The sequence below is a fragment of the Lagenorhynchus albirostris genome, chromosome 20 (genome assembly GCF_949774975.1).
Source record: "Lagenorhynchus albirostris chromosome 20, mLagAlb1.1, whole genome shotgun sequence".
Taxonomy (NCBI): domain Eukaryota; kingdom Metazoa; phylum Chordata; class Mammalia; order Artiodactyla; family Delphinidae; genus Lagenorhynchus; species Lagenorhynchus albirostris.
The window spans coordinates 49,603,822-49,617,283 of NC_083114.1; the positions used below are offsets into that span (position 1 = coordinate 49,603,822).

General features: G+C 52.0%; 1 protein-coding gene across 1 annotated transcript in view; it reads left to right on the top strand.

Annotated features, from left to right (window-relative positions):
- The window catches only part of TBC1D16 (TBC1 domain family member 16), a 79,023-nt gene that overhangs the window by 21,211 nt on the left and 44,350 nt on the right, over positions 1 to 13,462 (top strand). The window lies entirely within an intron of this gene.

The following is a 13,462-nucleotide window of genomic DNA, read 5'->3' on the forward strand; positions in this document are numbered from 1 at the left end:
ACACAGGCAGGGACCAGGGCGGGCAGCAGTGAGACCTGCCCCCTGCCTGACTGGGGAGGGCTGTTGAAGTCTCGTGGCGGCCACCACACAGCGTCGTTAGGGGGCCTCAGGGCCTCCCAGAGGTGGGTGTGCATGAGGCTCATGAACCCGGAGCAGCCGGGGCAGGCCTGGCATGGGCAGGTGTGGGACTTCTGCCGCCCCTTCTCATGCTCGGCCGTGGTCCTTGTTCTCATTAGATTTCTAGGCTAACAATGGTGATGATAGTAAGTGCTGACATAATCAGACAGTCAGCACACAATTGTTGAGCTCATGAGATGAGATGGGCATGTGAGACGTGTGAATGGTCTGAGCTTTGCCTGGGCACTGGGCATGTGTGCCATGGGTTCATTCTTTCCATGCTCCCAACCGTCCATCCCAAACCCTGTGAGGTAGGTGCTAACGTCGCCCCCTGTGTATAGAAGAGGAAAGCGAGGTTCAGAGGTCACCCAGCTAATTTAGGAGCCGAGTCAGATTCGAACACTGCCGGGTCTACACTAGACCTAGCGCACATAAGGTCACATGAACTGATGTAATCCCAGGAGAAAAGGAGTAGGGCGGAGGAATGCAGAATGCTTTGCTGGCTTCAGCGGGAAGGAATTTGAGATGGATTCATTCCTGTTTTCTTCCCCTCAGTAGGATGTAGTCCATTAGAGCCCAAGGGTAAACTGATAACATCCATCTCGAGTACTGGAGGGTGCATGTAAGGGGAGCGGTCAGCTGTAGCCGAGGACTCCAGTGCCCCATGAGGTTCCCTGAGCCGTGTGCTGTTTCCCACCAGGAAACCAGGCTGAGAACATAACTCAAAGCCACGCCTGGGCCCCCGCCGCCAGTGGGGCTCTGTCAGCACTCCCCCTGGTGGTGCCACACTAAGTGGCACTCCCCGTGCCCCTCCCTCAGCCACTTTCTGTCTCTGTGGATTTGCCTGTTCTGGACATTTCACCTCAATGGTATCATGCAACTTGTGTCCTTTTGTGTCTGGCTCCTTCCTTAAGGTCCATCCTAGTGTGTCAGCACTCCGTTTGTGTGTCTGGCTAATATTCCCAACAATTTCCACCTCCAGTTGGATTTGGAAGCATTATTCTGTATCGCGTGCAGACTCCTGAGCTAAAGCTGGGTGGCGTCTGTCAGGTGTGAAAGTTTGGCTGCCCCACCATGAGCCCTTTCTGTGGTCATGCTTTGGGAACCCTACTTTTACCTTCCAGATCCCTGCTCCACCCAGTTTAATTTAGGGGTCATGTTTCTGCTTAGAGCTGCAAGACGTGCTCAGAAGACTAGTGCTGTGAGGGAGCTCCCTCCCTCGCCGTGGAGCTCCAACAATACCATATTGCTTGCTTTTCTGGCCCAATCAGTCCAATTCAGCCAAGGCTTTGGGCTGGGGCAGGATGGCCATGAGTGAGGTCCCTCCCTGCCTCCTGGGAGCGTGTGCTTCAGTCAGGGGCTGGTGTGGAAACAGCCTGTCTTTGAGACGGAATGTGAGAGGTATCACATGGAGGCACCCTGGTTCCTGACCCAGCCGTGCTTGACAGGTTGCTGGGAGCTTAAAAAAAAAACAGATGTGATTTCAAAAGGGGCTGGGTGGGCCCTGGAATCTACATTTCCTGCCAGGCGGTCCTTGCAATTCATGTTTACTTGCTTCTTTGCTCTCGGAGCTGAGTTGCAGTTTTGTCTCCCCACCGCATCTGAGACCTGGAAGCAAAGCTGGTGTTCCTCCACTCCCTCCCTCCCACAGCTCCTGCCCTGTGATGGGCCTGGAAATTGGGACTAAATGGTCAGTAGTACTGGGAGCTATAGAGCAAGGCTTCCCAGCCCAGCAAAAAATGAGAATGCCCCAGGCAGCTTTGAAGGCTCCTGATGCCCAGGCCACACACAAACTGATTGAACCAGAATGGCTGGGATGGGGCCCGGGCCTGGGCAGTGTTTGACCTCCCAAGGGGTTTCCAAAGTGCTGCCAGGTATGAGAACCGCTGCTGGGGTGGGGAGCACGGGGAGGGAGATGTGGGCCTTGTGCCTCAGGCAGAGGGAATCTGGGTCGAGGTCCTGGAGCGCTGGCATCTGCTGGACCAGACACCCCTCAGGGAGCTTGTCTTTGAGGACTTGAATGCACTCATAGCGGCTCCTGGAGCAGAGGCTCCTAATTTAACTGGGAATTGGCTCCCTGGGAGGGGAGCAGGAAGGCTGGCTCATGGGATCCCTCTGGTGGCAGAACTGAAGAACTACACATGGAGGCTGAGCCTGAGGCTGGGGATGGGCGAGGAGGGGGAAGCAGCCCCCATCCGAGAGTCCCCTAAACATTTTGTTATGTGGCTGGTAGTTCACAGAAGGGCTGAGTCGTTAGAAAGGCAGTGTCCATTCGTGTGCTACCTGCGGGGTATAGCCCGGCACAGCCTCATCCCTAGATGGCAAGGCCACCTGCCATAGCCACCCCACCAGCCCCAGCACAGGGATGGCTGGAAATCCTTGACTATATGAGTGTCCAAGGACTATTGGGAAATGGGTGGACAAGGAGAGATGTGCTGCTGACTTGTCATCATGGACCCTCCTTCCATGGAGATCTGAGTTATACAGGCAGGGTTTAGGGTCTGTGGCTCTCAGCCCCATACCTTCCACAGTGTCAGAAATCAAGGCTTTGGATTGAGATGAAGGTGAGGATGACCACCGACAAGATAAGTGGCCATCCCGTCATTCGCTCCTGTCCTGAGAGGTACCCAGTCTCAAGGGCCAGTTGGATGAGGGTGTCATATAACAGGACTCGCATGTGGACCCCCGTGTGGCGTGTCAATTGCTCCCCCTTGGGGAAGTGTGTGGCGATATGTATGAGCTGAAACACAGCTCCACTCCCTAAATCAAAAGGTCTCTTCCGGAACTCGTCCTAAGAAATAATCTAAACTACAGAAATAAAGCACATTTGCATGAAGATGTTCATCATGCTATTCTTTACAATGGAGGAAAAAGGGGAAGAAGCTAGAGAAGGAGACCCATCCATTACAGTTTATCTTCCAGGTCAAGGGATTTTTAATGGGGGTCCATGAGCCCCCTGAAGTCATACACCACTTCCTGTATGTGTGCTCATGGGTGTGCATTTTCCTGAGGAGGGGGCACCCTCTGACTTTCCAAAATGTTCAGAACCTCGGTACTGCCAGACAGAAGAATGTGTATTTGTAAAGGCTGTGCTGCAGCATGGAAATTTATAGTGCATCACAAACAAAGCAGGTAGCAAATGATGTGCACATTTTGATTGAAATCTATGGAAAGGCCTGATGCATGAATGAGGTGGGCCAAGCAGTGCTGCCCACTAGAACTTTCCAGATCTGTGCCTTCGAGACAGCACCACTGGCTTGCTCAGCTAGGGAACACTTGAAAGGTGGCTAGTGTGACTGACACACTGAATTTTTAATTTTATGTGATATTGATTGAGATAAATTTAAGTGGCACATGTGGCCACTCTATTGGACAGCACAGGTTGAGAGGAAGCTGTGCCAATTGTTAGGATAGCGTGGTTACGAGTAATTTTTTTCTTTTCTCATGTTTCAAAAATGTTACAGTGTGGTTATATTAATCATGAACCCACACACAGCTTAGACTGGCTCACCCTTGTCCACTGTCTTGCATGCTTGCTTTTTTATTTTTGTTCTTTGGGGTTGTTTTGGCCGTGCCACACAGCCTGCGGGATCTTAGTTCCCCGACCAGGGATGGAACCCGTGCCCCCTGCAGTGGGAGCAGAGTCTTAACCGCTGGTCTGCCAAGGAAGTCCCTTGCATGCTTGTTAATGAGAAGACCTGCTAAGACCCTGTGAGGTCCTTCCCATGAAGCTGATGCTGATGGTCTGCCACCCTCGTCTCCAGAGTTGTCATCGGTGCCCCCACCCCCAGGGTAAATGCGTGCTGTGTTTCCCCTCTCTCATCCCCTCCTTTGTCATTCTTGGTGTGTGTTCTTGGGGCGGCCATCCCGAGTGAAGGGTGGCGTTCAGGTTACAGAACGAGCTGGGTGGCCTTGCCACGCAGGGACTCTCGCCGTGGCTTCATTGGGGCAGTGGTTCAGCCAGCCCAGATGTGGGTCCAGGAGAGCCGGGTACAGCCCCAGGGGGCCGCGGGCTGCCTGCCCTTGGGGTCTTGCTCCGATGCTCACCTGCCTCCTGACCTCCTGTCCTCTCCTCTTTTCCCACGCACGCGGTGTTTTGGCCAGCCGGCCCCAGCAGGCTCACCCTTCCCCAGCCTCCCTCCAACTGGAATGTTCTCCCCTCCCCTGCTGAAACCCCAGCCAGACTGCGGTCTCCTCCGTGACCCCTGCTCGCTCTACAGAGCTCCTGCTGCTTTCCCCGGGCGTCTCATTTGTGTGGCGTTTAACATATGCCGCCTTGTGCTGTTGCTTTTCCGTTAGACTGACCTGTCACCTGGGCCAGTGCCGTCCTATAGAACTTTCCGTGGTGATGAACGCTGTCCCGTGTGGTAGCTGCTGGCCACGTGCAGCTATGAAACCCTGGAAATGCGTCTCTGGCAACTGAGCAACTGGATTTTTAATTTATTCATCTTCACTGAATTTTAAGTTCAATAGCCACAGGCGGCGAGGGCTTTGTGTTGGACAGTGCAGGTCCAGACGAAACAGTGCTTGTGAGGGGGGTGGAGGGAGTAGTCACACTCCTGGCAAAGAGTAGCCCCTCAAAATGCTCTGTCAAGGGAAAAGTGGGAAAAGACCAGAAAACTGAACAGGTGTTCCCCCCCACCCACGCAGGGGCTGGCTTACTAGGGGGTGGATGGCAGGAGGGGTCACAAGCAGAAGCCAGTGAGGAGGGACGGTGACAACGGATGACGGCGCCCACCCCGCAGAGGGAGCCAGGCTGAAATAAATGGCAGCTTAAGTGCTTTTTGCCTTTAGGAGGAAAAGGCTCTGTGACACCAGAGTATCAGCCGTAAAGGCTGAATTATTCATACCTTCTCGTTGTCATTGGTATAACAGGCCCTGCTCCTCCTACCCTGCTCTGGGGAGAATCCAGCCTCTGAGAAGGACCTGGAGTCGATGAGCTTGGTGGGCCAGGTCCAAGCGCTGAGTATCCTTGATGGGGGGCTGCCAGGAGGGACCCAGAGGGTGGCATTCTGGGTCACCCAAAGCCTGGTTAGGGGCAGGTTGTGTGATGCCATGAGATTCTTACCTGCTTTGGACGGTTTTCATAAATAGCCTTGCCCCATTCCTTTTCTGTCCAACCATCTCAGGGGAGGCAGACAAGCCTGCAGGAGTGAGAGGTTCATCCAGAACCGCTCACTCCTGGAGACGGGGTGGGGGGGCGGTGATATAAATGAGGGGGACGCTTTTCACCCCTTCCCACCCATAGTAGCTAAAGCAAATAAGAACCCTCTCCCACCTCTGGGATGGGAGGCTGAGAAGAGGGGAGGGGCCAGAAGGATGGGACCCTGAAAAGATGAAAGGGGGGAGCAACAGGGAACGGCCAGTGGCTAGACCAGTGGATGTCCTTGGAGGCCATTCCAGCAGCAGTGGGACTGGGGAAGGGGTGACGGAAGGTCCTGGGGCTGCTGCCGCCCGGGAAGGGAGGGTGATGGTCGGAGAGGAGCTGTGGGACGGAATGCTGAGGGATGAGTGTGGGTTCCAGAGAGATTTAGGAGGTGGAATGGCCAAGAGTTGGTGAGACATAGGATGGCCAGGTGCTGGGGGGGTGCACCCCCCTACCCCCCAAATGTCAGGAAGATATCTCTGAGCTAACTCAGTATTGGGTTAGCCCAGGTCCCCGGATGCCCTGAGGATGCTCCTGGAACACCCACCCTCACCCCTTCGGGGCCCCCAGCAGCAGCCTGGCAGCCAGGAAGCTGGCAGCTTCCAAAGATCTGTTGTTTGGGTTTGTTTGTGCTTCTGTAACCGGGAGCTGAGATTTATTTCTTTAAAACATCCCATCTCCCGACACCCTGCAATCTGTTCTGTGCGTCGTTAAGACTAATCTTGTCTTATGTTTCTGTAGCACTCAGCAGGCTCTGTGCCGGCATCTCTCCCTCCACACCCGCCGCCCGCCTGTTCCAAGCCCCCCCAGCCAAGGTGGCAGTCACCCGTCACTCCCCATCTCTGTGCCTGGGGATGGCTGGTAGCAGTGGCCCAAAGGAAGCCGCTCCGAGAAGGGCAGCAGGCAGGACTGAGCCCTTGGACCTGCCTGGGAGCCTCACTGCTAGGCAGGGAAGCCAGGCACTGCCTGGGGAGGAGAATGGCCCTTCACTGTCTGCCCCGCAGCTCTAGAAACGCATTGATGGGCTGCTGCCACTGCCTCCAGGAGCTTGGAGGGGCTGCCAGGGAATTCGGGCTGGGTCTCGACAGTGCCCAGTCCCTTGGTGTGAGACTTAGGGCAGCTGTTGGCTCAGACACACTGTCCTGGGAGGGAAGGGGCAGGCCAGCTGGGCTGGGCAAGATCTGCAGTCAGATGTGAACCAAGTCCTGCGTGATCCCTGGGGCATGAGCTTGGCGAGGTGTTTAATCTCTCTGAGCCTCTGTTTCCTCATCTGTGAAATGGGTCCATCGTGAAGCCAAAGAGAGGCGATAGGCGAAAGCACTTCGAAAAGGTTTAGCACGGAGTAGGCAAATGGTATGATGATGATAAAATAAAAGTGGCACTTTTATGGCACCTGCCAGTGTGCCAGCCAGATATTAAGTGCTTTGTGTTAGTTTCCTGGGGCCGCCATAAAGAAGGACCACAAACCGGGCAGCTTAGAAAAACAGAGAGGGATTCTCACAGTTCTGGAGGCCAGAAGTCTGAAATCAAGGTGTCTGAAGGGCCTTGCTCCCTCTGAAGCTCCAGGGAGGATCCATCCTGCCTCTGCCAGCTCCTGGTTCTCCAGCCATTCCTCATGGCTGCGTCCCTCCAATCTCTGCCTCCATCGTCACGTGGCTTCTCTTCTTGCAAGGGCACCAGTCCTTGGATTTAGGGCCCACTCTCAATGCAGGATGATCTCATCTTGGGATCTTTAACTAATTATATCTGTAAAGACCTTGTTGCCAAATAGGTTCATATTAGGAGGTTCCAGGTGGATGTGAATTTGGGGGACACTATTCAACCCAGCACATGCTTTGTGGGTACTGACCATTTAACCCTTAAAACAATGCCTGTGGTCAGGGTTGTTCTTCTCCTGTTGTAGAGAAGCTTGAGGCACAGGGTCACAGAACGAAGGCTCCTAGCTGAGGTACCAGCTCTGAAGTTAAAAAAGCAAAACAGCAAAACAAAGTTGGGCCCTGTGAAGCCCCTGTTTCCGTCATCACTTGGCATATCAATCGCCCCTCCTGGCCCAGCCCTGGCAGCCCTCTGGGTCTGTTCAGGAGCCCCCCTGAGAGGCTTGTGGGGCCCGAGCAAAGATGCTGTGGAAATCTACTTTAAAAGTGACAAAAGTAATATACGTCTATTTTAGAAATTTGGGAGGAAAGGCATAAAGAAAATATTTACGGTCATCAATCCTTTCGGCATTGCTATTATCATTTTGGTTTGCTTCTCTCTGGCCTTTCAAAGTTGGGGATTGTAATTGTGCATCTCAGGGGTCAGCAGATCTTTTCTGTAAAGGGCCATGTAGTGCGTATTTTCAGCTTTTTGAACTGTACAGGCCTCTGTGTATCTTCTTAACTCTGCCCATAGAGAGAAAGCAGCCACTAGCAATATGAAAGTAGTTGGGCGTGGCTGGGTTCCAATAAAACTTGATTTATGGGCTCTTTGAATTTCGTATAATTTTCATGTGTCATGAAATGCTTCCCTCCTTTTGCCTTTTTCAACATTTAAAAATGTTCAAACCCATTCTTCAATTAAAAACCTGCACACGGATGTTTGTAGCAGGTTCCGTCATAAATGCCAAACTTGGAAGCCACTGAGATGTTCGTTCTTCAGTAGGTGAATGGAGAAATAAACTGGTCCATCTAGACAAGGGAATTCTATTTGGTGCTAAAAAGAAATGAGCTATCAAGACAGGAAAAGACATGGAGGAAACTTAAATGCATGTTGCTAAGTGAGAGAAGCCAATCTGAAAAGGCTACAGACTGTGTGATTCCAACTATATGACTTTCTGGAAAAGTCAAAGCTATGGAGACAGTAAAACAAAGATCTGTTGTTGCCAGGGATTAGAGGAGAGGGAGGGTTGAATAGAGCATACGGAGGATTTTTAGGGCAGTGAAACTATTCTGGATGACACTGTAATGCTGATACATATCCCTATGCATTTGTTAACACCCATAGAATGTACAACACCAAGAGTGAACCATAACATAAACTATGGGCTTTAGATATTAATAATAATGTATTGATATTGGTTCATCAATCATAACAAATGTACCACGCTAATGTAAAATGTTATTAATAGGGGAAAGGCCGTGTGTGAGTGGTGGAGTATCTAGGAACTCTTTGTACCTTCTGCTCAACTTCTCTGTAAACCTAAAACTGCTCTACAAAATAAAGTCTATTAAAAAATATTCTTAGTTCATGGGCTGTACAAAGACAGACAGCGGGCCATTAGGTGCTGACGCCGGGTCTAAACCAACACTGTCCAGTAAAAATGTAGTGTGAGCCACATAAAATTTTAAATTTTATAGTAGTCTTGTTTTTAAAAACTCTATTTTGAAATAACTGTAGAGTCGCAGGAAGTTGCAAAAAATGTACAGGGAGGTCCCATGCATCCTTCATCCAACCTCCCCTGATGGTAGCATCCTGTGTAAAACCATAGTACGTGTTCCAGACCAGGAAATGGAGGCGGGTACAACTCACAGATCTGGCTGGTCTTTCAAGCACCCATTTGTGTGTACATGTGTGTAGATTCATGTGCAGTTGTATCCCGTGTGTAGCTTTGTGTAACCACCACCACAATCAAGGTACAGAACAGTTCCATCATCACTCGGCTCCCATACACTCCCCTCATAGTCACAGCCACTACTCTATTCTTTGTCTCTGAAGACTTTCATATAAATGGAATCACACTCTCTGTAACCTTGATATGGGCCTTTTTTACTCAGCATAATGCCCTTGAGCTCCATCCAAGCCATCATATGCATCCGTAGTTCTTTCCTTGGTATTGCTGAGTCGTACTCCATGGTGTACACAGGTCAGTTTGTTTAACTGTCTGCCCTTTGAAGGAAGCTCATTGATGGGTTGTTTCCAGTTTGGGGCATTTATGAATAAAGCTGTTGTGAGTATTTCTCTGGGAGAAATTCCCAGGGGTGCAATTGCTGGGTCGTATGTATGGTAGTTGCATGTTTCATTTTAAAAGAAATCGCCCAAACTGTTTTCCAGAGTAGCTGTGCCGTCTTACATTTTTACCAGCAGTATGTGAATGGTACAGTTTCTCCACACCCTCACCAGCGTTTGGTGTGGTCACTATTTTATTTTTTGGCCATTTTGATATGTGTGTAGTGGTATCTCATTGTGGTTTTAATTTGCATTTCCCTAATGGTTAGTGATGTTGAGCATCTTTTCATGTGTTTCTTTGCCATCTGTTTATCCTCTTTGGTGAAATGTTTCTTCATGTGTTTTGCCTATATTCTAACCGTTTTTTTTAACTGTTACATTTTTGAGAGTTCTTTATATTTTCTGGATACTAGTCCTTTGTTAGATACGTGATGTGCAAGTATTTCTCCCAGTCTGTAGTTATCTTTTCATCCTCCCAGCAGGTTCTTCCACAGAGCAAAATATTTTAATTCTGATGACACCCAATTTATCAGGTTTTTTTCTTATGGATCTTGCTTTTGGTGTCAGGTCTAAGAACTCCTGGCCTAGTCCTGAATCCCAAAGATGCTCTCCTGTTATTTTCCTAAAAATTTTATAGTTTTACATTTTACATGTAAGTCCATGACCCATTTTGAGTTCATTTCAGCGGAAGGAGTGAGGCTCAGGGCCTGGGGGTGTTTGGCTGCCCCAGGACCACTGAGAAGGCCAACCCTCCCCCATGGAACTGCTTTTGCACTTTTGCCAAAAGTCAGTTGGGCATATTTGTGTAGGTCTAATAGCCCCATTTTAATAAGTAAAAAAGAGACATGTCAAATTAATTTTAATAATTACCCAGTATATGCAAAATATTACCATGCGATCAATATTAAAAGTTGATGAGAGATGTTTAATATTGTCTATCTTTGTACTTAGTCTTGGGAATCCCATGCAAGCTTTAACCCTAGAGCACATCTCAGTTTTAATTCGCCACATTTCAAGTGCTTGATGCCATGTATGGCACAGGGCCACCGAGTCGGCCAGCTCTAGTCTCTATTGGTTGGCGTCCTGCTTTTGTTTTGTTTTTGTTTTTATTTTTTTAAATGTTCTCTGGCCAGCCCTCTTCCTTTTTCCTTGATGGCTGTGTGGCTTCTAGGAGGAGGTCTGGAGAGCATTCTGTTGCTCCTGCTTGTTGTGGGGAAGGTTCTGTAGCCCTGACCCCTCCCTGGCTTGGAGCAGGGATTCTGAAAGTCACCAGCCAAGTGTGTCACCCAACGAAGTAAGATTCCAAAGAGATGCATGGTGGAGCCCTTGCATGGGTGGATCTTCTTGAAATCATGCTATTGTCTACTGCCCCCCCCCGCCCCCGCAAGGACCATCAGCTCTTTAGAAAGCTGGCCTCTTTCTATGAAAGCTGTCAGGACAGGGAGGAAATAGGTGCATCAACCCTCCTGAAGTGAAAAGAAGGAAGTTCAGCCTCTGGGAGAGGCTGTGCTCCCCAGGGAATTGGCATCCCCACTGCAGGATGGCTGTCGAAGGACAGGAAATGAAACTGTTGTCGGCCTTTCCCCCTCAGCTCACAAACCACGACAGCCCCTCTGGAGGTACCTGATGCAGCCCTCGATGATTTGTTGCAGGGGGTGGTGGGGATGCTCTCTGCGGGCTATGTTGCTCTGACTGCACAGAGCCCCACTCGGGAGCAGGAAGCTAGAGGCCCTGGAGTCCCTTGCTCTTGCATCAGCAGCCCTGGCAGGGACTCTGCAGGGCCCGGGGCCCACCTGAGCTTCTGAGAGCTCTGAGCATGAGGCCACAGAGCAATGACGTGACAGTGCCTCCCAGGTGAGACGGGGAGCCCGAGCTCTGCCTTTCGGGACTCCCGCTTGGCTGTTGCAGTGTAACCCAACACCTGATGAAATCCTCCCTAAAAGCGAGAGGGGGTGGCAAATGACCTTTGTCTTTTGATCAGAACGTTCCTGTATCCTGTACTGTTTGCCTTAACGTTCATTCCCAGCAGAGTAAACAAGGCATTTTTACTTGGATTTTCCTTTCAATTCAACCAGTGTTCCCTAAATGCCTGTGATGTGCCAGGGAGAAAGGGCTCCTGGTGGCCCCTCCACCATATCCAGAATGTGCTTCCTTGCTTCAGGGAATCTGTTTGGGGAACCTGAGAGTATCGTTTCCCTGACGATCTGACAGCTGAAGCCCGGCCACACCGGTCATTGCAAACCGCCTGCCCTTTGAAAGTCATGGGCTGGAGGAAGCAGGCCTGGACTCTGGTGCCAGCAGGTGGCCTTGAGCAAATTCCCGACCTTCCTTAGCGGCAGGCAGTGACACAGATGGTCCTTAAGTGTGACCACCCTGGAGCCGAGCCCCTGATCACCTCCCAGCTCTGCCCAGCCCTGTGCCCTGGCAAGTTTCCATCCTCACTGCCCCGCCTTTTGTCCCACACAGTGGGACAGTGACCATCCATGCCCACAAGACCATCACGGGCAAGGCCCCTAAGTGCCCTGGAGGTTCCCAGGAGGAGGCATGGAGACCAGCCTGCAGGCTTAGATAGCACGTGCCTCTTCTGTTACATTTTATTTGATGGTTTCCAAGATGGGATGCAGACCCTCTAGAGAAGGGGGCCTTTCCTGAGGAGGGGTTTTGGGGCCCCAAAGGCCTATAGGAAGGAGGTGCCTGCCAGGGTCGAGGTAATATGGGAGTAAGAAGTCAGAAGTGGAAATGTTCTGGAAGGAGAGAGGGGGGCTGTCTCGTGGGTCACAGAAAGGGAGATTCGCACACATCTGGAAGGGAGAGGGAGACCCGGGACCCAGCAAAGGGGGCGGGGGTGGGGTGGGGTGGGGGTGGATTTGGCCTCTCCCAGGAGCCCCAAGGCTGGCGGTTAGGGCCGGACCCTGTAGATGGTAAAGGCATCAGGATCTGTCTTGCTTCTGTAAATATTTAAACACTGGGAGGATTATTTTTGGTAGCTACGGTCTCTCTCCAAGCCTGGCAGGCTGCCGGGTTGCCGGGAAGAGTGTCGAGTGACAGCGGGCTCCCTGCACGCTCCCCGGTGCTCCGCGTGAGCACGGTCACAGCAGCCACGATTTAATTGGGGTCACGGCCCCCCCCTTTTGGGAGAGGGTGGACAGGCACCGGCTTATAGGCTTTCACCTTCAGGGTGAAACTGACGTGACCAACATGGATGTCAGGTCTCAGAAGTTCCCCTGACGGTAGTTGAAAGTGACAGTGCCTCGAGCTTCCAAACCACGAGCAGGGAAGTGTCGGGCCAGCTGCCCGGCCGGGTACCCCCCAGGGAGGTCGCCACGCTCCACCAGACCCACCTGGGGTGAAAGGACACATTGTGTGCCCCGCAGAGCATGAGGGGTGCAGAGAGCCGTCTTTGTCGGGTCCACGGGGCTGACGCGCAGAGAAGCCTGCTCTCCGGGCGGGCGTGGACGTGGGGCGCTGAGGGCCACCTGGGTCCGACTCTGGGATTGGCAGCCCGTTTCCTCCAGCCCCAGAATCATGTTTGTCTGGACATCACGGCCCTGCAGCTTCCCCATGAAAGATGAGGCCGGCAAACACCATCCTTTGAAACTCCACTTTCCTGGAGGCGGCACTTCAGCTGAGGAGGGCTCTCCATGTGCCCAGCAGATGGCAGGCTTCCTCCAGATCAGCCAGGGGTGTCCCCTACCCGATGAACCTGCTGCGCCTCCTGACCCCACCCCCACCCGGTCTCCCCAGAGGGGAAGTTCCATCTGCCCTTTGTTGCTCACCTGTCCCCACTCACTTCCCACTGTCCCCTACCGAGGGGCTCTCTGAGGGTGTGCTGTTGGGAGGGGGACACAAGCTCAGACCCAAGCCAGCCTCCCTTGGCTGTGGAGCTGCCAGACGCTCCTTTCCTGTGTCCTGTCTCTATTTTCAGCCAGCTTCTCTCTCCCCACTGACTTTCTGTCTCCTCTCTGGGGGTCTGATGGGTGGAGTATTGCCAGCATGACGCCCCCCCAACCTTGCGCCATCCACGCCTCCCCAGAGATCAGATGGGTCCTAGAGAGGCTTGGCCTCTGGCTCCAGAGCAGAGGTGCACGGCTGATGTCAGACCTGGGATGTGAGGAAGCGGTCAGCCAGATATAGTCGCACACAGGGATGCAGCCTGGTTCCTGTCCTTCCCACTGCCCCTGTGGATGTGCTGACCCCTAGGACAGCCCGGCTGAGTCTCAAGGGTGGCCTTGTTTGAGATTTACTTTGCTGGACCCCCTCTTTTTAAAAAAAATT